Source organism: Cupressus sempervirens, chromosome 10 (assembly GCF_028749045.1).
Source record: "Cupressus sempervirens isolate cs-2001-9-10 chromosome 10, ASM2874904v1, whole genome shotgun sequence".
In the NCBI taxonomy this organism is placed as follows: Eukaryota; Viridiplantae; Streptophyta; class Pinopsida; order Cupressales; family Cupressaceae; genus Cupressus; species Cupressus sempervirens.
Window position 1 is genome coordinate 615,735,763 of NC_143127.1, and position 24,957 is coordinate 615,760,719.

The 24,957-nt window shown below is 38.1% G+C and overlaps 1 protein-coding gene and 1 pseudogene across 2 annotated transcripts in view; one reads left to right on the forward strand and one right to left on the reverse strand.

Annotated features, from left to right (window-relative positions):
• The window catches only part of LOC149535348 (uncharacterized), a 195,453-nt gene that overhangs the window by 16,394 nt on the left and 154,102 nt on the right, over positions 1 to 24,957 (reverse strand). The window lies entirely within an intron of this gene.
• LOC149535349 (U6atac minor spliceosomal RNA) lies at positions 17,550 to 17,681 on the forward strand (annotated as a pseudogene).

A 24,957-nucleotide genomic window follows, 5' to 3' on the forward strand; every position in this document is an offset into this window, starting at 1 on the left:
GATGGCCTTTCGGGAAGCAATTTGGCTTAGGAAGTTACTTGTGGGACTACTTGGTCAAGCCATGAATTCTACGATTATTCATTGTGATAATCAGAGTTTCCATCAAGCGTTTTGTGAATCCAGTTTTTCCTGACAAATCCAAGCATATTGAAATTCCTTAAGGCCCCATTTGGTTGCAGGAATAGGGGTGGAATAAGAAAACACCAATTCTTGCATTCACCAATAGCGCGTTTGTTTGCGAGCCTCCAAATCAGAATTAGAATTCAGCTCTCCTCATTTGACCTCAAACTGGGAAGAGCGGAATTCCTAAAAAAAACATGGAATAAGCATAAGCTATGCTTATTCCATATTTTTATAAACTTGATTTTATGTTCTGTCGTACCCGTGAAAAAGAAATGCGACGTTATTCCCACCCTACGCATTTTGTTTGCCGTCCGACACATTTTGTTTGCTGCTTTTTCATAGGGTTTTCTTTTACCATAGCAGAGTCGACGCCGACGCAAGGTTTTCGCAAGCAAAGGTGTATACATGGCGACTTTGCTAGGGTTTAATAGCATCATATATCCGCACGCTCCAAAAAAAATCTCTAACGGTTTGTTTTCTTCTCTGAGCAGGGTTTTCGCCATAGCAGAGGCGACGCAAGGAGAGCCGACGCAAGATTTAAGCAAGCAAAGTTTGCTTCTCACCATTTCAATACTGTTATGCGGTATTTATCCTTGGGTATTTTTGTATTAACTTGCACGAAACTTATGATTTCCCATTTTAAAGTTAAATAGGGTTACATGTACGCATTTGACATTTTTAGGCTAATAGTGGGGAAGGCATGTTCCTCACGCCACGGTCTTCTGGTTCGGTACTTTCTCTTTCCCAATTTCCAATGTTTTGTTACAACGAAAAGGTCCATTCTGTTTGGAATACAATTTATTGATTAAGATTATGTAAAAGCAACACTTTTTTTCCAGTGCCATTCATATACAAACCTGATTTTCAAGATAATGAGCCAGCTATTTACATAGACATCTTTTTGGATCAGAGTTGATTTTGAACTTAGCCTTATTAAGTTATTATATTTCATATAGCTGATTACTTAAGTTATCAATTTCAAAGAAACCACCAACTAAAATCAATATTATAGTAAGGTTGTGCTCTGAATTCACCATTACCATCCTTGGGTATCTCTATGTAAGTAAAAGAAAATATCGTTCAAAACCATTCTGAAGACAACCCCAAGTAACTTCAGGTTGCTCTTTGTAATTTGCCTAGAATCAGTGAGCTCTCTGACCATTTCCTACCACAGGCTTATGTATCCACATGTGAATGATGGGATTCTTACAATATGCCATCTATGTCTATACGGTCAAAGCTATAAAACTGGTTTAAATGAATTATAATAGAACAAATGGATAAAAGGAAAAGAAAATTAAATAAGCTTATTTTTGTTTTCGTTAACATTTTTCAAAGTTTATGTCAAAAATATTTCACATTACATTCCATTTTAGGAAACCTTTTTTAACATATAAGTCAATTTGTGAGTAGTTTTATTCAGAGATTCTGACCATTGATATTTTAATTTGTATAAGTTTGAAACTTGATTTGCACTGAGGGTTTAAGGGCATTTGGCTATGGCAATGTTTGAAGTTTACAAACTTTTTAAGTTGTAATCTCTTGAGCTATGAGGTGAGTCTCATGTGCTCCTTTCTACTACTTTGATAATTTAAATCACTCTACTTGAATGAGAAACATCAAGATCAATTTTGCCAAAGATTTTATATCTTTGAGCATGTGAGTTCCAGATGATGGCTCCAAATGCTGATCCAAATCATCTTTAACACAAATTTTCTTTAGTAGCTCTATTGTTCTTGTTAACGGTAGATAGAAAGAGTATGCAGTCAAGTCATCTTCATAAACCACTATTATAAGTCCTGCCAATGCAACATCGGATGAATTGTAATGACTTACTTGTCATTATAAATTGATTTGCAGATGGAGTTCACAATAGTCTTGGAGTGTTTGCACTATGAACAGTCATTTAGTTTAACTGATATAAAATGAATCGTGATGGCTTTCTTGTCCTTACAAATACAATGACAAATGGAGCTTCCAACAGTCAGTTACTTGAAACTCGTTAAAGAATGATATATTTATTGTTCTGAGATCTAATCTCGAGAATTATAATTAAACCTACTGTAATCCGGTCATGGGGTTTCAACATATTGTGAAAAAGTCATGGACTACAATTATTTAATCACATTATTTACATATTCTTCTTAAGCTTCCCTTTAAGACTCAGTATAGCATAATATAGAGCCATATTCTTTCTATCGTGGCACAAGTCTGCTTCAGGCTGGGCCCCACACTCTAATACCTTATTCACCATCAAACTGTCTTCATGCCACACTGCTCTGATTAAAATCTAGTTGAGAACATGGTTGAGAAGCATGTATCCCAAACAGCTTCTGAAGTCATCTCTTTCTTGTTTAGCAAACAGTAAAACTAATGTAGTAATTGACGCTTTCAGTGAAGTTTATCACTGCCATAGAGAGTCCTGCTGCCAGGAATAAGTTGTTTGCAGAATCCACTTGATAAGTGGAATTTTATTTAGAATACCCTGACTTTGTATTAGAGTTGGGGTTGTCAACATTTTGTGGCTTATTGAGTGATGATACAGAATTACGTTTGCTTTCTTTATTTCATTTTCATATGCATGATTCTACATTGCATATGCATAATTCATTTTCTTATTTGTGAAAGACTTGGTCTGAATAACTGTTTTTCTTTTTAGAGAAATGATTATTTCTTGTTTCCTTTTAATTTAACTCGCTGATCTGTTTGATCTGAGTCAAGGGAAGAGGAGAATTTTAGTTTCGTTGCATCAAGCTCAAACAAGGGGAAGATGATGAAATCCTTACTTTAGCATTGTTTGAATTGTTTTTAAGTACTTCAGATAATATATTATGTGAATGCTTATGTCTTCATTATTATTTAAATTTATTTATTTCATGACTCGTAAGTACAACTGAATTGCTTATATAATACTTGTAATGCTAGATACAATATGTAACATCTCTCATTCATCATCCATAGCACCGTCTAACCATGGGTTTTTAAATTGGCTTCATTAATCAGCTAGTTAACACAGATCCAAACTAAATTCTACACATTATCCTGGCAAGCAACATCAGTCAAAGTTTTACAAAACCAACATGCATGACTCCCGAGCATTAGTCCTAGTTAAGATAGCATTCTATGGCCCCTCTCATCCCACCAAACCAGTCCACCAATAATACATGTAGCTCCATACCCTCTTTCAAGTCTCACATACACCCTTTCACAAGCACTTTTTAAAATTACTTAATAAAATATTCAAATCTCATTCATAAAAATATAAATATTGTCTAGAACCATCCATTTTAACCAGTTTTAGTAAATAATCAAATGTCCATGGTAATAAAACATAAATGTTACTTGTTAATATCCCATTTTGACTAGCTTTCAACCCTTCCTCTAATCACAAGTTTATGATGATTCCCCCGAAATGATGCTCATATTACTGATTTGGCCAAGGATAATATGTTCTCTTCAGACAAGGATAATATGTTCCCTTCAATGTTATAATTTTCATAATGAGCCTTGCAATCTGTATTTTATGTCGTTTCCAAAACAGTTCCCAATTTCAACTTCAACAAGAGATAACTTGGCCTTAGTAGTTAGTACTATTGTCTTCGCATATATATACAAGTTATCAACAACTGCACAGCTGAATGCAAATGCCATGGAATCATATTAGCACTATTAAATATTAATAGTGAACGACAACTGCAATGTGGTACAAGGCATCACAAGGGCAAAACCTTCTTTTGATAAAATGTTCGTCAGCTTAATTGATCCACTACTTGGATGTTATTGACCAGAATATCAATTTTATTGCAATAGTTGATCCAGGGCACTAAGCTTGTTCTAAAATCTTCTACTAAGTACTGTAAAAAAATTATATGGTTTGTGGAGCATGCACACATCAACGTTTTGATTCAGTATTCAGGCACAGGTGCATGGGACAAATGAAAATATAATAAAAAAATTATTCTCAGTTTTCTCAGGTCTTTGTTATAAAAAACAAGCAGATGTAAAACAAAAAAGAATTAGAATAAGCAGTGTCAAATAATCTTAGAAAAATAAAATTAGAATTAGCAAACAAAAGTCAGTATATTGAAGTTAGTTAACATGATAGTTTTCAAAAATCATCTAAACAATTTCTTCTTCACCCATTATTCCTGGGATCAACTGGGCAGGGTTTGAACATTAGGCTCTATTTAAGAAACATCATGGAAAAAGTTACTTTTTATATACAGGTTTTTCGGTAAAAATCTGAGACTGGGGTAACCCCAGATAACCTAGTTTAATGATTTGAGAAGAAGTTTAACTCATCCAGTAAAAATAAATAAATCTAAATACAGTTTTTGATTGATTTATTTAACTGGTTATTTAGCCATGTTGTATGCCTTGTTTGATCGATAATACTTCACGTTATTCAAGCTTTAAAATCAATGTATCACTGCCAATCAACTGGCCCTTTATGATTGTGAGTCATGCCCAACTGTATTTGCACTACAGCATGGTGTCAGTTATTAACATTGAATGTTGTATAATTGGTTTGGGGCTGCTTCCTAAATCTTTTTCTTCGGAATATGCAATATTTGTGGGAGTCAGGATTGCTGTTCAGTAGGAAGATTCATTCCCTAAAAATCATCTAAACATCAAACAAAGTCTTTTGTAGATCTCAGCTGTCAGCATACCTATCTGCATATAAAATCTGGTTTAAATTCAGAAGCCAAAAAAATTGGAACAGATCTCAGCTGTCAGATCGAAATATTGATCCATCTAATATTTCTTCTTCCTTTTTGTGATTTGTTCTGTAACAGCATACCAATCTGCATATAAAGTGCTACTTGTTTACATAAAATATGTATATTTTATGGCAGGCCACTCATCACATGTGATTCCAATAATTTGTTTTTATGTTGAACTATGGAAAAATGTCCTACAGGGTTTGATTTAATGAAAGGTTCTCTTGCTTGGAAGTATAACATCGACATCTTTACATTATGTTAAAATAAAAAGCGTTCTTTCTTGGTAATGATTTATATGCTGCACTCAATTGTCCTTTTAAAGTGGTCTGATTTCATGATTTTGTACATAGTCTAATATTATATGGTTGAGTATTTTTTACCCATTTTTGTTATGTTCCTTAGCATGGATCAAGAAACACAAGTCAGCAATGCACCTTGTACGAATAGGGTGTTATGGAGTAGGGATATGGAGCACAAATTCCTTGAGTTGCTTCAAGAGCAAGTACAGCTGGGTCGAAAAGGTGAAGGTGGTTTCAAAAAGGAAGCGTGGACTGCCATTGTAAGGCAGTTTAATGATTAGCTGAAGCAAAATTTGAGCAAAGATAATTTGAAGAATAAATTGAAAAAATGGAAAGCAGGATTTTGAGTAATGAAAGATTTAAGAAATACAAGCGGCTTTGCTTGGAATGAAGGTACACAATGCATGGATGCTGAAGACAGTGTTTGGAATGAGTTGTTGAAGGTAAAATGGTATTTAATATTCATTTTGTTTAAGTAAATTTCGTATTGAAAGACAACTAACCATTTCAGTTGTTTCCCAATGTGCAGAGGAAAGAATTCAAAAACGCAAAAGTGTATAAAAGACAGCCATTCCAATACTATAATGAGTTAGCTTTCATTGTGGGAAATGACATGGCAGAAGGTAATGTAGCTGCCACGGCTCAAGAGACGGAGGAAGGGAACATTATGGACAAGGCCATTAATCTTGATGATGTTAGGGATTTCAGTATACCAGTTGATGCTGATAGTCATTTGGATGAAGACTTCGCTCAATCCAACCAATCAAGTGGAAGTGGTAGTCAGAGAATATCACCATCTTAATCAAGGAGGGGAAAGAGAAAGAAGGCGAGCATGGCTGGTTCGATGAATACCATTTGTGAAGCCATGAATAAGATCCACGAGGGCATGTTAAAGCCTTACGTTGTCAAAGTGGATGAAGAGGATTCTGAATGTGTTGGAGAGAAAATATATGATGCCCTCAAAGGCATTTCTAGGATTAGTGAAGATTCAATGATAAAGGCCTATGATGATTTTTTGGTTGAAACCAAAAGAGCAAAAGGCTTCTTGAGAATGACCGAGGGGAAGAGAGTCAAATACATACAACTCAAGTATGGAGGACTATAGAGTTTTTATTGAAACTATTTCAAATTATAGTGACCTTTATATTTGACTGCTTCATAGCATGCCTTATGCATGCCTTATGATATTATTAGCTGCAAAACATATTTTTATCAGCTGAAAACATTTTTATCAGCTTCTTTATGACTTTATGACATCCGTATATGGAAAATTACTTATGACTTTATGACAATACCCCTCCCTTGCGTTTGTGCCGGTTGTAAAGGCTTTTTTACTAATTTGATTATTTACATCTTGAAAATGAAAATGTATGGTAGCATAGATATTTTAAATACATATATTCTAAGATGCTGAGAGATGGGAACCTATTAGATCGTTGCTTCAAGGCTAATGTCGTCAATAGAAACTATAGCCGATAGGGTGTTGTCGTCGGTAAAGATTTTGTAGCCGACGGGCCGATGGGTAGCATAGGATTGTTTTGTAGCCGACGGACCTCTTATGGAAGGTTCGGTGGAAAGTATTTATACACCCTCTTGGGTCATTGTAAAGCATCTTATCACCTACTATGTAATCTGTTGGCTTATGCGAATAAAGGAGTATTGTTGTTTGTGTTCATTATCTATGTGCATTTCTTAATTAACCTATGCAGTAAACATTTGGCGTTGTTGCCCTATGAACCTAGAAGGTGGGAGGAATGAAGATTAATGCCAAATCAGCTTAACAAGGATCGAAATAAGGCCAAGGGAAAAGATGGAATCCGTACTGCGCAAGAAAATTTAATTCTGGCACAGCAAGCTGAACGCTGAAGGAGATTCTAGACGATTGCCGATGGAAACCGGAGCACGGAAGACTTACTGGAAGAAACTCGGCAGCAAGTGGAATTGGTGGAAGAGGCACGGGAGGAGTTTTTGAATTTGTGTTCACCAAGGGAAGAGAATCCAGACAGAAGAGCATCAACTCGCACGGCTCGAAGTGCCGACGGAGCAAGAGCGTGGAGTGAACTCTTCGTCCGGGATATACTTCCAGAGGGGACAACTTTAGAAGATCCTTCTTCACCAAGGTTCATAGCTGTTGAGACTGCCAGTGTGGGAGAACATTCCGCCGGTGTGGGAGTATAGTCTACCGATGTGGGAGACCCGTTCGCCGGTGTGGGAGACCCGTTCGCCGATGTAGGAGACCAGTCCGCCGGTGCGGGAGTGCAGACTGCCGGTGTGAGAGTGCAAAGCCACGGTGTGGGAGTAAGCAGCGCCTGTTTAAGAAAACCAATTGTGATGGCGGGACCAAAAGAAAAACTGCCAAAGTTTGATGGCGGGACCAAAAGAAAAACTGCCAAAGTTTGATGGAGATGGTACGGCCGATCCCATTCGACATTGCAAAACATGTTAAACGATCTGGAGGGCAAATGGGATAATTGATGAAGACGACTAGATGAGGCAATTTTCGGCCACCCTACGGGGCATGGCAATTGACTGGTTTACTAGTACAGATCCGTAGAAGCTAGACAGTTGGAATAACATCAAAAAGGAGTTTCTGGCTAAATTTCAACTGTTGCGCGACAATAACAAAGATCTTCAATACTAAGCAAGGAAAGAACGAAACTATCCGCGTCTATGCCAGGAAATTAAAAGATTTGATAAACAAAATGGAAAATAAGCCGGTGGATGGACTTCAAAAAAGGTGGTTTGTGGAAGGCCTACGCCCAAAGCTGCGGAAGAAAATGAAAATTGTGTCGCAGTCGTCATACACGGAAGCCTATAACAGAGCATTGAACCTCGAAAGTGAGTAGAAGACAAAGAAGAAGAAGAAGACTAGCTCATCTGATTCTGATGATGATGAGCCTTCCGGAGAAGATAGCAACGACGATGAAGGCAGTAGCACGAAGATTTGCGCCCTACAAAAAGACATGATCCACATGATGGAGTTTAAAAATATGCAGAAGGAGACGAAGGGCAGTGAGCTGTGGTGCACGGAGTGTAAGACCGACTGTCATATTAAAGGATCCTGTCCAAAGAACCAATTCTACGACATTTGTCAAAACATGGGCCATTCGACCAAGGAATGTCGCTTTAACATGAAGACCAGAGGATCTCCACAGGTACTTTTACACAGGAGGCGTTCTCGTCAGGCAGTAGTCGAAATACCAATAATGCTAGTGCTACATCCAGAGGATGTAGGAATAATAGACGTGAGCAAAATAATAATAACAATGCAAACAATAACACTAACAATACCAACAGAAGCTGAATGCAATATGATGCGAACGAACGGCCGACGGTACAATGCCACACATGTAACTTGTGGGGGCACTTTGCTAGGGGAATGTCCAACTACAAATACAGCCCAACTATTATGCAAATGGTGCGGACCTGGCGACCATGACGATGCGAAATGTCCAAAATCTGGAGTCAACTTGATCACTGTCAGAACAGCTGAAGAAGAGGTGTTGGTGATTACACGGAGGCAAGCAAAAGAGTACCCGAACCCGGCGGAAGAAAAGAGGAAATTTGGGGAAGCACAAGCGGAGATTGAAAAGGCATTGCAGGCGGAAACATCTCAATTGAGGGACACCACCAGCACTTTGGCAAGGAATTCCGCAGAACAAAACATTGTATGGCAAATTTTGCAAACGGAGATACCTGTCAAGATAAATGATTTGTTTCTTACAATGCCCTAGCTCCGATCCGTCCTCACAAATATTGCGTTAGCTCCGAGGATACCCGAAAAACAAGGTAGAGGGAAAGAAATTGCTGCAGGCCGAGAAGACCAAATGTTGCTAGCCCTCACATTTGGTCGGCATTCCGCAGTTGTCGAGATGGGGATCCTCGGACATGTTCTCACAAACACAATAGTCAACGGAGGGTCCGGCGTAAATGTCTTACCCGAGGAGACCTGGAAAAAGCTGGGGCAGCCGACATTGTGGCCCCCTACATTTCAGTTGCTCACAGTGGACCAGCATGGCATTAAACCTCTAGGCGTACTCATGGCACAGCCGATGGCGATTGGCACACAATAGTTCCTATTGGACTTTGTCGTCATCCCATTGAAGAGAAAAGCGTATGACACTATCCTTGGTCGCGGATGGCTTATTCAAGCTAGAGTAAGACACGATTGGAAGAAGAACACCTTGTCACTCGAAAGTAAAGGCCGGCGATTTTTTATTGATCTACACACTCAAATGGTTGAGGAAGAGGCCCTATCATCAGATTCCGAGGAAGAGTAGGATGAAGGAAGACAACCTCTGGAACCAGATCAAGAGGGAGTCCTGCAATTGGATGGAGGATCGACAGATGATGACTTGGATTCGATCAACAATCTCTACCACTGGCAAATAGAGGATTACAAAATATTCTAGAGTTGCAATGTACTAACAATTGAGGAAGGTCAGAGGGGGGATGAATTCTCGAAGGAGTTCACTAAGGTAAACGAGGGGGATGCACCGTTGGATGTTACACCCACCCATGCATTCAGTGAGGGGGAGACAATCAAGTATAATGAAGCTACACTACAAGCAATGAATTTCAGGGATGAAGTAGCACCGAAGAACATTCTAGTAGGAGATAATTGGGATCCAGTACTCAAAGCGGCAGCATTCAAGATATTCCTGGAATACAATGATGTATTTGCATGGACATACAAGGATTTGAAGGGTGTACCGCCGGAGTTGTGTGTGCACCGCATTCCACTGATCGAAGGAGCGATACCTGTACGGAAGCGACCTTACAGGACGAACAAGAACTACGCAGCATGTGTCACAGAGGAAATCAACAAGATGTTGGAAGCCGAAATTATTTTCAAGGTGCAAACAAGTGAATGGGTGTCACCTATAGTTATCTCACTAAAGAAAGACACCACCTAGATCCGGATATGCATGGATTTCCGATGCCTCAATGCAGTCACGGTCAAGGATCCTTTTCTGATTCCCTTTTGCAGACAGCATTCTGGAGGAGGTCGCCGGACATGAAATTTACTCCTTTATGGATGGCTTCTTTGGATACAATCAGATTTCTATAGCGGAGGAGGACAAATTAAAGACTACATTTGTCGTCGAAGATGGGGTCTATGCATACAATCGGATGCCATTCGGTTTGTGCAACGCGCCCGCAACTTTCCAACGGATTATACTACACATCTTTGACAAGATGTCAATGGGAAACTTCAAAGCGTTCCTCGAAGATTGGTCAGTATTTAGTGTAGAAGACAGACACCTAGCAGCACTCAGTGAATGTATGGAGAGATGTCGCAGGGTGCAGCTGGCGTTGAACCCCAAGAAGTGCAGATTCATGGTCCCGCAGGGAAGACTGCTCAGACACATCGTCTGTAAGGAAGGATTGAAGACTGACGCAAACAAAGTGAGAGTCATCCTAGAAATGCAGCCATCTACTAATGTGATGGAGGTAAAGTCTTTTCTCAGACATATAGACTATTACAAGAGATTTATCAAAAAATTTGCCAAGGTGTCATACCCATTGGACAAGTTAACCTGCAAAGGAGAATCATTCAAATGGGACAGAGAACAGGATGAGGCGTTTGAAGGGTTGAAAGTACGACTGGCTACTGCACCCATCTTGGCATATCCGGACTGGAATAAGGAATTTCACATGCATGTTGATGCCTCAAATTATGTGATCGGAGCAACCCTGGCACAGACGGGCAGCCACAAGTTAGACCACCCGATATACTTTGCCAGTTGATTGTTATCAAAAGCAAAGCAGAACTACAATACGACTGAATAGGAAGCATTGAGAATGGTCTACGCCGTGCAAAAATTTCGTCATTACTTGCTCGCCACATCGTTCGTATTCTATGTTGATCACCAGGCTCTATTGTAGATGATCAACAAACCTGTCATTCAAGGGAGAATCAGAAGATGGCTACTTCTTTTGCAAGAGTTTACTTTCAAAATCATTGCCCAGCCGGGGAAGAAACATGTCAGCGCCGACCACCTGTCGTGGATCAAAACAGGGGAACCAGCAAACAGGGTGAATGATGACTTTCCAAATGCACAGTTGTTTCAGATTGCAGTACTGCTGGAATGGTACAGGACTATTGGAGAATACCTGTCAATAGGACAGTTTCCTAGTGAGATGCCAGCAAATGAGAGGCGCAAGTTGATAATCAGGAGCCATACTTTTCAGTTGATCAACGGATTGCTCTACAAAATGGGACTGGATCATATTCTTCGGCGGTGTGTGTTAGAAGAGGAGATACTGCGGATGTTAAAAGCACATGAGGGTCCCGCGGGAGGACACATGGGACCCAACACCACTGCGTGGAAGATATTGCTCGCAGGACTCTGGTGGCCGACGATGTACAACAACGTGCGGGAATGGGTTGTCCGATGTGACACTTGCCAACAGGTCGGGAAGCTGCTCAAACGAGACTTCATGCCACTTAACCCCTCACACGCGCAAGAACTCTTTGAGCGGTGGGGATTGGATTTCATTGGACCCCTGAAGGTGAGCAAGGCTAGGCGGTACCGATACATCATTGTTGCAACGCAGTACTTGACCAAGTGGGCGCAGGCACGCGCATTACCAGATAACTCGACCGTGACCACAGCAAAGTTTATTTACGAGCAAATCATTACCAAGTATGGAATTCCATTACAGTTAACAAGTGATAGGGGAGGACATTTTGTTAATCATGTCATTCAACTGCTCACCACCCAATTCAAGATTTGTCATTCATTGTCGAGTCCGTACTACCCGAGAGCAAACGGACAGGCCGAGGCTACAAATAAAATTCTAGTATCAATCATCTACAAGTCCTGCGCGGTTGAAGGTGCAGATTGGGAGGAAAACTTACCTGTCACCCTTTGGGCTTATCGCACAGCGTATAAGGTGACGACAGGGCACACGCCATTCCAGTTAATGTTCGGACAGAGGCAGTGGTACCAACGGAATTCATGATTCTGAGCCTGCGAATAGCACTGGAAAACAAGCTAGGTGACGTTGAAAGCTTAACGGAGGGACTGCATAATTTGAATAAGCTCGAGGAAAAGCGACTGTTGGCATAGTGGGTAACAGAAGTGACATACAACAGATGCAAGGTCTGGCATGATAAGCATCTGAAACTCAGCAGGCTCCAGCCGGGGCAGTTGGTGTTGAAGTACAATGGTCACAATGAGATCAAATCGGGGAAGTTAAAGATTAGATGGATTGGACCCTACCAGATACGAGAGGTCGGCGACAATGGAGCGATCAAATTGTCAACCTTGGACGGGCAAGAGGTACCTCAAGCAGTCAACGGGTCCAAATTGAAAATCTATCGTGCCAAAAAGACTTCACCGTTGTCGCAGAAGGACCAAATGACTTTCTTGAACGGCGACGCCCCGAGGCAAAATCGAAAGAACTGTATATTGTTCAAAAAAAAAAAATTAAAAAAAAAATTAATAAATAAGAAAATTGATTCCCTCGTGGATAGCTATCTGTGGACTGTCCCGTGGGCAGACTGTCCCACGAACACGTCCCGCAGGCAGACTATCCACGGAACGTAGTCCGCGGGCAAATCAATTTTCTTCTTGTTTTAAATTTTTTTTTGTTTTTAAATTTTTTCAAACCTCCCGCATTCTTTTTTCTTTTCTTCCACGTGTGTTCTTCTGGCATGCAATTTGTCCATCTTCCTCCCTTTCCTGCTTTAGCTCCTAACTCCATTGTTGGTCGCTCAAGCTAAATCAACCACAAAAATTTATGAAGTATTTCAGGTTTCTTCCACGCATCTTTCATACCCTTCACGCGACTCCACTCCTTTGTTCGGGCAGATTGTATTCATCTGTGCGGCTTCTTCACTCCTCCTATAGCCGACGTAGAATTTCTTGCAGCCTTTGTGCCAACTGCTTGCAAGGAGCCTTTCATCAGTAGGGAACTTTCACTCATCCTACATGGGGCATATTGGCCACAAATATTACTTCTGAGTGTTGAACAAATTCCAAGTTTCCAAGTTCCTCTATATCTTTCAAAAATAGTTGCAGTACTACGTGGACTGTGAAATTAGGTGTGAATTGGCGTGTGGTGTGGGATTCCCACGGGTTTACTGTCTTCTACTTCCCTCAAATTGAGGCTTTCCCACGGAACATGTTGTGTGGAGTGTTTTTTAATTCTTCCGCAGAGGATTGTTTAGCTAGCACTTCATTTTGTTGGCCTACATGCAAAAGGAGGAACTATTGATTATATAAGGAGAAATAAGCCGCTACTGCATGGAATCGGCAGGCAAAAGGAAGCAGTGGAAGAGTCAGCCGGCAGCAAATATGGAAAAGAATGCAAGGGTTTTGGCATCTAGGATCCAAGTTGCTGGGCCGTCGAGTTCCAGTAGCAAGAAACAAAAAGTCAAGGAAGAACTCACTCATCTCACCGTCCAATTTGAGGGACTTAATGGCAGTGAATGCCGGAGATGGTGGAAGGAGATTCCGGAGGCAGACCAGATTAAGCAGATTTTGATACGGGCACAAGTACATTGGGCCATCTAGCTTCCAATTTTTTCCACTCGATTATTCGAATTAGTATTGAGGACAATGATAGAAGGATATAATCAGCACACCCGAACGAGCACATTTTTGTATAAAAAGCACCGGATGACAGTTTCTTTTAAGCCTAGGGATTTCACGAGGGTTTTTGGCATTCCTGGCCCTGGTGGTAACAAGGTGGAAATTAAGAACCACAAGCTCTCTCAGGAACGGAAGGAACATTGGATACGGCCAGTGGGCTCAGTGCTTAAGGGGTCGAAATGCAGAGGGCTCCGCAAAGATTTCATTCGAGAGGGTCACTGGAGGTGCATTATGGATGTGATCAAGAGTAGGTTGACGGGTGCGACTCAGGCTTTAGATATTGCATTGCCACAGGTTGATTCATGAATGGTATCATGCAGGGTACGGTGTATGATTGGGCTTCGGTCCTTGCCGACAGGATGGAGGAATTCATGACGCTTCAGCACCGCACATTCTTTATGCCATATCATGCGATTGGCCTGTTTCTAGAGGCAGCGATTAATCAGATACCCATGGATGATTTTGAAGCACCACCCCGAGGGAAGTTGGCACAGGGAGAGCCTCCGATATTTTATTGGAGACATCTGGACACATGTGGGACAGCCGAGGGACAGAAAAAGGTATTTCGGGGATTGCAGGCGACACGCGAGGACACTGACAGCGAACGGGAGGAGACTTCGAAAACAGTAGGGCGGGGTATGAGGAAGAGAGTACTTCCGCAGAGGTTGGCAGCAAACCAGCAAATAGTGAGTCCACATTTTTCACCCCGCCACAATTGTCAACTTTGGCGCACTTGTCTGCTCCCATGTCACACATTCCCCCTTTTGGTCAGCGTCATGCACCGGTTGTGATGGCCCGCCGGCTATAGTAGATGTCCCTTAGGCAGTAGCGGAGCGTGTCCCATTGGCAACAGTTGTCGTTACACTAGCAACCACTCCAAGAGAGACTTTTTCCGTGGCCATAGCAGATGTTGTTCCAGTGGAGCCAGCCTCGCAGAGTGTCGAATTACCAGCGTTGGAGCTTGAGCCCCAGGTTCGCTTGGAGGTGATTGATTGTGATGCAGTCATATCACTGTTTCATCTTCCTTGTTAGCATCCGCCAAGCCAGTACAATCAGCCCAACCAGCACGGCAGGAGCAGGGCATGGAGTCCGCACAATTAAAGCAACCGGAGGTGATGGATAGAGCTAGCGCTTTCTTGAGGCAGCAGTTCCGACTTATCCTTGCCGAAGTTGGTCCGTCCATCCAGTCCCCCGGGCACCTAGGCATATCAGCTATAGGACCAGAGCCTCAGGAGGTGGGGGTGTCACAGGCCGTGGTCACGCCGAGAGCAGAGGAGGCCACACCGGATGTGGGCATGCTCCCCGCAGATGAGGAACAAAATAGTGATGCCGAATGGACGATGGAGGGCTTTGCAAAGGAGGATTATGGGTCGAATGAGGACAGGTGCAGAGACTACCTCAAGGCTATGAAGGTTGCACTAAGGAAGGGACATGATGTGGCACTACAGGCTATGACTCGATGGAGGGAGTGGCATTTGGTTTAAGCTTTCATCAGGGAGATCAATCTGCAGCGGTTTCGTTCATGTTTTGAGAAGGGTTGGCCAGCAATCGAGACACCAGAGATGTTGGCGGATTGGACCAGTGAGCCGGAGTTGGGGTTGTGCAACACTCCGCTGGAGAAGCTGGCACATGAGATCGTGGCACTGTATAAGGAGATTTATTATGCCCACAAGCGCGCAGAGGCGGACAGGGCGGCAGACAAGATTGCGATCAAGAGATCTCTGGCGGTGGAGAGGGAGGCTAGAGAGAAGTTAGCAACAGATTTGGCCACTCAATAGGCAGCATGGGCAGCTGAAAGAGCAGCGTTGTTGCAGGATAAGGAAGCGGTTGTACGGGATAAGGATGCAACAAAACAAGAATTGCAATTAGCAAGGAAGCAGGCTATGGATGCGGCGCTTCTTCTGAAGGAGGTTGTCGAGGTTAATTCACGGATACTGTGGATTTGAGCATCCGGACAGAGCAGGTCTATGAGTTGCATCGGCAACAGCATTCTTCAGGGGCACCACCTTCTCTCTAGTGTTTTTATTGTATGTGGTTGTCTCCTATTTTGTTAGTTGTCAGGAGATGACTTTTCTTTTGGGGGGATGATGTCGTCGATAGAAACTGTAGCCGACAGGGTGTTGTCGTCGGTAAAGATTTTGTAGCTGACGGGCCAACAGGTAGCTTAGGATTGTTTTGTAGCCGACGGACCTCTTTTGGAAGGTTCGGCGAAAAGTATTTATACACCCTCTTGGGTCATTGTAAAGCATCTTATCACCAATTATGTAATCTGTTGGCTTATGCGAATAAAGGAGTACTAGTCTTCGTGTTCATTAGCTGTTTGCATTTCTTAATTAACCTATGCGGTAAACAGCTAATATCTGTATTTTATTCTTCGATAAATGCATTTAGTGTTATTGCATTCTTAATAAATATCACATTGATGTATACACTTGGTGAGGCACAAGTCTGCTGTATACACTTGATGAGGCACAAGTAATCTAATTATGGTCTTGTTTTGTAGAGCAGTATTATATAATTTGTAATTGCCCGTCTACCTTGATTCCTCATGTTGGCACCCTAAGGACCTGGTACATTGTAGATGCCTTAGTATTATATATGTTGTAACTGTATTCAATGGTCGTTGCTGTGACCTAATCTTGCCATTTTACATGTCTTCTAATTCTCGGTTGTTGTGCTGTTTGACTCCTATCAGCATTACTAACTCTTGTGCTGTTTAGTAATATCTACATCAACATTACTAACTCTTGTGTTGTTTGGCTCCTATGGATAATGTCTTAATTTGGACAATGTTGATATCTTCTTTCTAGTCACGTTTTTTCTCTTTTTCAGCAACCTATTGTTTGATTGTTCACTCCCATTAATAATGCAGCAGTAGGAGATGCTATACTTACCATTTTTAGGATTTCATATCACTTGATATAATGATCCAATTGCATTTCAATGCTCGGCTATATAAATTGATATTTAAATAGGCTTTTAATAATGATTATAAAGATTTTGTATAGTGATTTAAAAGACTTTTATTATAGTATGTGTATTTTCATATAACTAATGTGTTTTTTACATTGTAGGGTTGATGGCTTTAATCAATGTGCCAACATGTCGATGTGGTGTTGGCCCATGTTTGTTGAAAATCTCCAACACACAAAAAAATCCTAGGCGTAAATTTTGGTCTTGCCCAAATAAGAAAAAGGTCGTCATTAATTTTCTTAGAAATTAGTGTAATGAATAAGTAATTATTATACTAGGAACTAATGAAGATTTGCTATTGTAGGGATACAATGGATGTGGATTCTTTCAATAGGCTAGTGAAGTACAAACAAGTACAATGCTTGATGATGAAGTAGAGTGCAAGTGTTGCAATAGTTAGAAGGCTGGAGTAGGCTACAAGTGTTGCAATAGTCAGAAGACTGAAATTTACTTTTTACGATGTCTTGTTTGTATTTTAATTGCATTTATTTGTTGGGAACATATGCAAAAAAATGCATAGCTCTAATTTGTATAAGGATTTTTATCGATAACAATATGTCTAATATCAAACTGGATATTTATTATAAACTTTTGTTGGTTGTTCCCTATCTTTGTTTGGCGAATCACACTGCTATTTGGGCCTTATATTGCAATATTTTTAGATTTGATGTACAAGGTTTTGAGACCTTTCAAAACCTGTTTTTATCTAATCAAAACTTTTGTTAAAATTAAATTTTAGAATCAATCTTATCTTTAGCCTTCGAAATAAAACTAGGTTCAAATATCATATATTTTACTTTTTATATATATTTAAAGCAAAAATGTTTGTATTCGTCGAAAAGGAGAGACAGGTGGCATCTCCCTTGATAAGGACGAGAATAATCTTTTGACTTTCCTTCAAACACAGTTTAAGGCTATTAGTCATTGACGGTTCTTACCCAAAAATAAAATAATTTTAGTTTTGATATTATATTCAAATTTATAGTTATATTTAACATAATTTTTTTTATTCTTTATGCATACAATAGTATTTATAATCGGATTCTTTAAAAATAATTAAAATTTTAAAAAATGTTGTCAAATATTTATAATTAAAAATTGTAACTTTTGACTTATTTAGCAATAAACATATATATTAAAAAACCACGCTTATAATGGAAACAATTTTAGGCAATATTGAATATACTTTTAAAATAACTAGATTAAAATCCAATGAATTTATCCAAAAACGTGGGTATGACAAAGCAAATTGATTAAACTTGGTTGCTTACAGTGGGCTAAGCAAGCAAATATATTTGTGGATAAGAGAGGTCTAAATATTTAAACTTTTTAAATTTTGAAACATGTTTAACTCAGTATTAGTGAAATATGTGATATACCTTTCTTACTATAAAATCAATTTATAATGAAGAGGGTAGTAAATTATTTGACTTTTAAAAACTTAACAAAAAAATATTTTTTATAAATTCATATTAAGATTTTAAAAAAAAACTTATTCTAATTCCTATTTTTATTGATGCAACCAAACACGGAATAGTCATCTACCAATTCCTCTTCTGGGACAACCAAACACCTCCAAATGATATTCCAAAATTTATTTTTAGAATGTGCGAATTCCAAAAAAGAGCTTATTCCAGCATAGTTGAATTCCGCATTGACCAATTCTCGCAACCAAACGGACCCTAACATTATGTACGAGACATGGTAGATAGGAACACTATAAAATTAGAATACATTTGTATTGCAAATCAGACAACAGATATTCTTACCAAACCTCTCTCTCAAGTGAAGATAGATCACTTCAGAAAAAGACTTGGTATGATTGAATTATGAGATATTGTATTCTTTAAATTATTAATATAATAATTTTATTGTCAGGCTATTGACTGTTATGGGCTCCACCATCTATATTCATTATCTAAGAGGTGACGATCTCTGAGATAATGAATACTTGTATAAAAGACATTATGAGAGATGAAAATTTCTTAGATGATGTGTTGAACAGTAGAGAACTACTATTAGATCTAGGTGAGTTCAAGATCATTTGTGACATAAACATTTCTATGCCTATGAATCACAACTTGGATAAAGGAAGAATTTATTCTTTAGACTTTATCTTGTGTTCTGGTAGATCTTAACTCAGGATCAAGTTGTGATATAGGATTGCCAGTACCTATGAGTCACAACCTGGATGAATGAAGAATTTAATCATTCTTCGGATTTTATCCTATGTATTGCATTACGTGCAATACTGACATCACTAGTATAAGAGATAAGTCATATCACAAGATGGTTATATAACATAGTATTGTGTGTTCCATGATACCACTTGCTTAGAAGATTCAGATAGATATAGAGTATCAGTCTATGCTTATTCATCATAATTGATGATACTAGATATGTTATCTCTCAGTATGATTATCAAGTTAAAAGGAAGTGTTAAATTTCTAAAATTGATATTCATACTGGTCTGAGTGTGCAGACCGCACATTACTCTTCTCTCCTTGTATACCATTCTAAGGCATCAAATAAATTACACTTGGCAATAGAATGGGTGGCGATCCTTGGCAATAACTTTGTTATGCACTAACTATAACTATTTAGTTAGTTAATTCATTTGCTATCTCCTTTGAGTGCCAATTTCTATAAATGAAGTGTGGGCCAACCTAGAGAGGGTCATGTCCCTTTAAGGGACATGCCCTTTGGTCATGGTATAAGAGTTGGGTGTGATTGAAGTTTAAGGACACACAACACATTGAAGTCTGCTCCTAAAATCAATACTTCCCCAAGATGAATTGAAGGAATTATAAGCATTTCCAAAATTATATGATTTCATTCAAACAAGACTGTTTATTGAAGATCATCTACAGCAGACTATAAAAGATACAATCTAAGTTTGATTCACTTCAGAATTTGTAGAAACTTTACAATGACTACACACTATCCTATCCACTTATAACAAGATAAATGTGGCCACGTACACAATTGAATAGACTAACACAAACATGAATGCTATCAATTATTTAAAATTAGCACTTATAAAAGCCACAAGCTACATATTCAAGACCACCTACAATACGAAGTTTCTAAACATCAATGTTACACAACATTTTGGGTACAGAAACACGCACGTCTGAATTTTTAAAAATATATTATGGATAGAGGAAGGGAAATAGAGATATGTCAATAATTGATTATTAAGAAGACAATATGTGAATAAATCACTAACTCATGAGTTACAACAATAGGATAACAACATATATGGTAATAGGAACAATATAAATCTGTACAGAAACACTATAACAATAGTCTCAAACATCAAAATCGTGGTCTATCAATATAAATATCCGAATCAAAATGTCTCAAACATATATCCAAAAGTTTCAAACATCAAAATATAACAGGCTAAAGGCACAAAATATAACAGGCTAAAGGCACATCCTACGAAACTTAGGCTCAAATACCCAAAGGCTCCAAATCATACAAGTCACTATCTCCATATGGAAGACAGAACATCTAATGAATGTTAAAATTTTGAACTCAACGGTCTTAAAGTGTGTTGGCTAAAATTTTTGTAAGTAACTAATACCACAACTTACAAAACTGTGACTTTAGGCAATCAACTCATGAAATTTCTCTCATCTCAGCCTTCAAGAATAGGGGAGGCTCCCTTCTTAACGAAAGTGACTTCAACAAGGACTTAACTAAAATTGACAAAATAGGGCAGTTCTCTCAATCTATTCCTCATTTTCTAGGAATGATCCAATAAACAACTTACAAGCAACAGTAAAACAAGAAGGACTTGTTACTACAATAATACCGATGCCCTAGGATTGACATAAGAACAACATCTAAGGCAGTTGTTTACTTTTTATGTTTTGTCGAATAAGTATAGGAACCCAAAGCCTCCTACGAATATCCCATATTAGGATTCAAATAGAATACTAGTAAGGCACAAAGTCTATTACCGGATACTCTCAAATTTAATTAAAAAACACTTACAACTGCAGCCCAAAGTCTTCATCTCTAAGTAATTGCAACTACTACCAACTATAATAATTTGTTCTCCTACAACACACAGTCTTCAAAATTTCAAATTGGCTTTGAATGCAATAAGTAGCTCAAAGTCTACAAAATTGAATTTAGAACCATCTTGAGAAAAGCTCCAAAACTCATAATCAATATCCAGATAATGTCGTCACATAACACCTTGAATCAACACAAAGTTTGAAATAAAGTTGCTCCTTTTATTGAAAGCAATTCAATTTACATCTAAGGTCAAAGTCTTTGAGTACAAATACAAACTGGTAGAATCTTCTTGCATTGTCAAAAGATGAAAATTACAATGAGCTTCCTCCTTTATATAGGAAAAGAGTGAACAAAAAGGCAGAGAAGGAAAGCATATTCAACACTACAAGGCATATAGAACTTGCAACATGCTTACATGAAACAACTTTGCACACAATACTATCACATGCAATTACATCTTATTATTAAATTACATGTAATCCATTAAATATAAATTACAAATACATGATGAAAATATTCTTAGTGCCTGACAAGATACGACTTCTATTACATCATCCTTTATGGCTCCCCATGTTACTACAGGATGCTGAATGGTTGATGTGTCTAGTTCGGTGAAAGCATCTTGATCTAGAAAAAGAACCCACATACTTGGTTGTCTTGTATCATAATGGTTGTTCCTTGGAAAGTACCTTTGTTTCTTTTCATCTCTATCTTTAAAGCATACTATATCTGAAATCATTCCATCTTTCATCCCTTTCTTTGTATGTTGTCATTCTTTAGTTACCATTAAAAGCCATAACAACGTCTTTCAAGTTCAATCTTTACAAATCTGAAAGAGTATGCATAAAGGATATAAGTGGAAGGCCTTTGAACAACAAAGGCTGAAGGATTTTAGGAAAAAACAGCTCTTCAAATGAGGGAAAAACTCATAAACGAGATTTTCTAGGAGCACTACATATGAATGGACAACAAGCTTTGAGAAGGAAATAAGGTGCATATGCATGTATATACAAATGGGAAAGTTATATACTCATAAGTGGTGTTTTTATGTTCCCTTACAAGTTACTCGGAGCGAGCTTGATGCATAAACGAGATTTTTAAGTCCATTTACAGCCTTGGCAAAGAGGGGAAAAGTGCATGCAGAACACTTAAAATGTGGGTTTTTCACTTGCATTTGCATCATGGAAAAATAGCTTGTATCCATCGAATACCTCATAATCTTAGAACGGGATTTTTAATCCTGATTGCATATGCAAGTGAGATGAAGCTCTTGCATATGCAACTTGGCGAATTTAGATATAAGTAGAAGAATCAACAACAAATAAAAAGCATGCAGATCTGAAAAAGAAATAAAAGACTTGCATTTATATACATGAACAAAAATATACACAAGAAAAGACCCTAAAATTTTGCACAAGAGAAAAGTTCTTCTCAAAATCTTTCAGAAAATCTAAAAATAAATCCAAATGATTTTCGAATTAAAGAAAGATCCAAAAAGATGTTATATAGACAAAAATATGACTCAATCTTCTTGAGAAATGAATGCTTGACAAGTTTCAATCACAGAGAAACAAAATGCATTAAGTTTAGCAACAAGATTAAAAGAGTCAAACCTAAAAATGTTTATGCTTGGTACAAGATGCAATGGGAAACAAAAAAAATGCCCTCTAAGGTAAAAAACATGGATTTGGATGAAGGACACAAGCTGGCATCCCAATTTTGTGCCCTGGAGATGTTTAAACTTCAAGTTACAAGTTCAAATCCTTGCATTCTCCTCACTAAAGTCTGGTTTTGCATAAAACATGCCCTAGACGGGCTTCCAAACTCCAAACACAGCTATAAAATTCTTGGATATGCACTTATATGAGTTGTTTTGGTTAAAACGCTGCCCTAGATGAGCTGTTTGAAAGGAAATGCATGAGAAAAATGCATGCAAAATGGTCAAAACACGTCATCCTAGATTTAGATGCTACATATGAATGTAAAAATGGGTTTTAAAGAGCCAAATACATATGTTATAACATATGCAAAGTGACCCAAAATTATTGCCCTAGCACATAGAGACTTAAACGGGTTTTTGAATTGCATGTGTTTTAAAACATGCAATGGCCGAAAAAATTGTCACCCAAAACTTGGAAGCAAACAAAAACTTTAAAAAGCACTTTTAATGGCCAAGTGCATATATTTAAAAGGCTCTTATAATATGCTTTGGGAGTCATAACGGGATTTTAAATGAGAATACATATGTTATTTTTAAGACATCATATCACATGCGATCCCACTAAAAACCACCACCTTTGAGTTTAGGAATACAAAATACAAGTCTATAACACTTTATTACAGGTTTTAATATCTTTTACATATATGAGAAGTTATAACGTGCTTTTAGACTAAATATGCATGCATATCAAAGTGTTTTAATATATGCAATCAAGTTTTAAAATTGCACCCATAGTGATGACGGGTTGTTATGACCCTTTTACATGTGCATACAATTTTGATTACCCATATTTGTATTTTAAAACCCCCCTTTTATGACTTGTGTTAAAAATATTGGAGTTTTAGAAATGACTTACATATGTGATAACATGCATTACTAGATAAAAGCTCCACAATATTGTAGAAAAAGCTTCTCATATTTTAAATTTACTTGTAACCATAGTTTAATTGAAGTGATATGTGATGGGACTGTAAAAGTCCACTTTCACATAAGAAATTCATTAAAAACTATTATCTAAATCTCATCGAAATCATGTGATATTTTAAAATGGAGTTCTAAACCTAAACACATCCTTTCCTGTAGGCAATCTTCCTAGCTAAACATTGCACTATAGGTTCTAGCGCCAACCATATACTACACATGGCATAATACCACCTTAGCTAAGATTTTCAGTAAATACTAGCACATAACCTGTATAGTCAATGTCATCACCTGTCATGTCCCCTTTTCCAGGGTAGTGAATTGTGTTGTATTGTTAACCCGTTTTGCCATGGGCCCGTGGGCTAACCAGGTTTTCTCTAAGATTAGATTGAGTTTCTGCCTATGCAATTCCAATTGCCAGCCAATTAAGGGCATTTTTGTGGGATTTCTAGACACTTAGTATTTTTAGTAAGTCAGCATGCTTATCATTCTCGACATTTCAAGGTTGGACTAAGAGTGTCTTGTCAAGACTTTTTCGAAAAGCTACAACACATGCATATCCGAGTCTATATGATTAGTAATTTTAATATCCAGAGATTTAATTGATTTATCATAGAGTGACTTTATAACTTAAGTTCATATTGCTATTGTCACTTTATTATATATGAGCATTTTATTTCCTTAAGTGGGGAAAAAAATATTGTTTTAAAAAGGAAATAAAGAAATAGAGAAGGGGATGCAAAGAGTCACCTCTCTATGAGAGTTTTAAAAAGCTTCAGATTTTAGTAGGCAAGAGGACGAAAACCCATTGTCAGTAGGAGACGTCAAGCAAGTGTTTCACATTGTGCTTCAGGTTCATATTCTTCATATCCAATCTTCTTGTGTTTTCTATAACTACGATTGGATTTCTTGGTCGTTTGTTAGAAAACTTAAATGAAATATTATTTTTGAAAATTTGTTTCTGCTCGAGATTTATTGCAATAACATTTTGAGACTTCTTCTTATATGGTTATTTAATGGGGTTTTGAGGATAAAATCTGAAATGTGTTGTATGAAATTATTTGTTTAAAGTTTCTGAGATTCTAATAAGGGATTTGGGACAAATACTAGGTTCGAGATATTACATTGGTATCAAAGCATCAGACCTGTCGTCCAATTGGGTAGATTGAGTATTTTGCATTTGTGAACAAATTGATAAAGACTATTGTCGTCAATATTATTGTTTAAAAGATCACTATTTTTTTATGCAACTAAAAAATAGTAAAGTTGGGTGTTAAATATATGGTCCATGGTTAATTATTTATATTAATGTTCAGAACGATTAAATTTTGGGATGGAAATTTGATTATTATTATTTGCAAAAAGATAAAGATTATTATCGGGATTTTTTAGGAGAAAACATTTAATAAGATTCTCGGCAGGAAATATAATATTTGCGCTAAAGTGGGAACGAAATTGTTGAAAGGCCACGTGCCTATTAGTTCATGTACTTGTTAGGAATAAGGTGTCTCAACCTTGGATAATTCCTATTCTTATTATTTGTTTTGTAAATGTATTTTTTGCAA